The sequence below is a fragment of the Dasypus novemcinctus genome, chromosome X (genome assembly GCF_030445035.2).
Source record: "Dasypus novemcinctus isolate mDasNov1 chromosome X, mDasNov1.1.hap2, whole genome shotgun sequence".
In the NCBI taxonomy this organism is placed as follows: Eukaryota; Metazoa; Chordata; class Mammalia; order Cingulata; family Dasypodidae; genus Dasypus; species Dasypus novemcinctus.
In genome coordinates, this window is record NC_080704.1 from 86,257,399 (window position 1) to 86,259,724 (window position 2,326).

Here is a 2,326-nt window from a genome sequence, read left to right on the forward strand (position 1 = left end):
GCTTAGAGATGTACTCACCAAATTCAATGGATGTGTCATGATAATGGGGGAGAGTGTTGCTGTGGGGGGAGTGGTGGGGTGGGGGCGGTGGGGATGAATGGGGACCTCATATTTTTTGAATGTAATATTTTTGAAAAATGAATTTAAAAAATGATAAAAATTTTATGCCCCCCCAGTGTGATAGAGTTGGACTCAATTGTGGTTTCCCTACACATGATTCTTCAGTCCCTTCTCTTTGAACATATAGTTAGTACCAGAGTTGAAAGGTGTATGTCCAAGAGACTTAAATCTTTGGTCTGTCCATGTGTCAACTGGGACCTGAATCACAACAGAGTTCCAACATCCACTCTCCAGTTTATTGGACTCACCCATGACCAGTAAGAAGGAGATAATGATGAACAAAAACCATGCCAAGGAATAGAGATTCTGCACCTGCAAACAAGATAGTCCCATCCATCTACTCTTTGTGATCTAATCTCCCTCCCTATTAGAGGTTCAGTGTGCTTCACCATCCCAGAAACCTGAGGATTGAAGAATGAATGATGGACTAGTGCAGACTTACTGCTGTTCTACTATAGAATTATTGCCATTCTAGCACAGGAAGAATTTTTCTCATTGATGTGGAGGCAGTGGACACCAGAGGCTCTGAGGGAAATATCGGTGTAATATGGGGACATTTTTGGGACTTGAGAATTATTCTGAATGACATTGCAATGACAGATACAGGCCATTATATATCCTGTCATAAGTTACAAAATTGTACAGAGGGAATGTAAACTAAAATGGAAAGTATAATCCATACTTAGTGCCAATGCTCCAAAAGGTGTTAATAAATTGTAACATATATACCACACTAATGAAGGATGTTGTTAATGTGGGAGGGTTAGGGGGTGGACCATATGGGAATCTCCTATATTTTTATGTAACATTTATGTAATCTAAGTATCTTTAAAAAATATAAAAGTATATACAGTTAAAAAAAATAGAAATGAGTTTTATGTGTAAGAAATTTCAAAGTGAGGAGGGAGGTAATTCCAGAGGTTACACTTATTACATCTGAGGAGGATCTCACTCTCGCTACCGACACAATAAATAGTACCTCAAAGTGTAGCTCCTCAGGGCTCTGTAGACACTATAGGCAGGGCAGACAATCTTAGGCATTTGGCACCCTGTCAGTGGATCTTACCTTGAAATATACTTCCCCCAATTTAACAGAGTTAGAGTTATTTAGCATTTTGCGGTCACCCCTCGGGCTGAAGCGTGGTTTGCTGGCCTGGCGGGGGAGCGGCCGCGGTAGGCCAAGCCACTGCCCCCATAATAGGGTGGCTGGTCGAACTCACCGCCACCCCTGAAGGAAGCTCGGCATGGGCGCAGAGTGCCCTCGGGTCTCCCCTTCTCGGCAGCCATGCTTCCGCGGCCGCCCCTCCTCCCGGATGGCGCCACACGATGCCTTCTTTCTCCCTGCGCAGGCGCAGGGCAGAAAATTCCAGTCTGCCCTTTTCCCCTCCCCCGACAGCAGCAACAGCCAGGTGTGGGCGGAAAAATCCAGCCCGCCCTTTTCCCCTCCCCCGACAGCAGCAACAGCCAGGTGTGGGCGGAAAAATCCAGCCCGCCCTTTTCCCTTCCCCCGACAGCAGCAACAGCCAGGCGTGGGCGGGAAACTCAAGTCTGCCCTCCACCCCAGCAACAGCAGCCACCAATCCCTAAACCCTGCCCTTCCCCCAGCAACAGCGACAGCCAATCCCTAACCACCACCCCTCCCCCGTCCAGTACCACCCACTGACCTTTTGCCGGCAACCAATCAGAACAGGGCGTGGCTTTGACCAATCAGCCTTCCCCAGCCTCTATAAAACTGTTGCCTCTCCCTCAGTAAAGTGGACTTGCGTGTTTACCTTGTCTCCGCGGTAGTTCTTCTGCCGTGCGCCCTCCAGTCCTGAGAGCCCCCGACAAGGGCCTGGCCTCCCTTGTCCCCAGTTCGTCGCCGGCTTCTCCGGGCGACCCCTTCGTCGCCGGCTTCGCCAGGCGACCCCGTCAGCCGAACCGCGCAACCCCTTGTGAGACCGATCCCTCGTCTGCTGCCGGACCGATCCCTCGTCCCAGGTGGGACCGACCCCTCGTCCCAAGCGGGACCGACCCCTCGTCCAGAGCTGGACCGACCCCTCGTCCGCAGCCAGACCCCACCTCTACCGACCGAGCAAGCCGCCGCAGTTGGCGCCCAACGTGGGGCAGAGCACCCCTACCGCCACCGACTGAGCAAGCCGCCGCAGCATTTCTCAACACATGGCTCTTCTGCCCCTTTTATTTGAACCTATAATTAGCACTATAC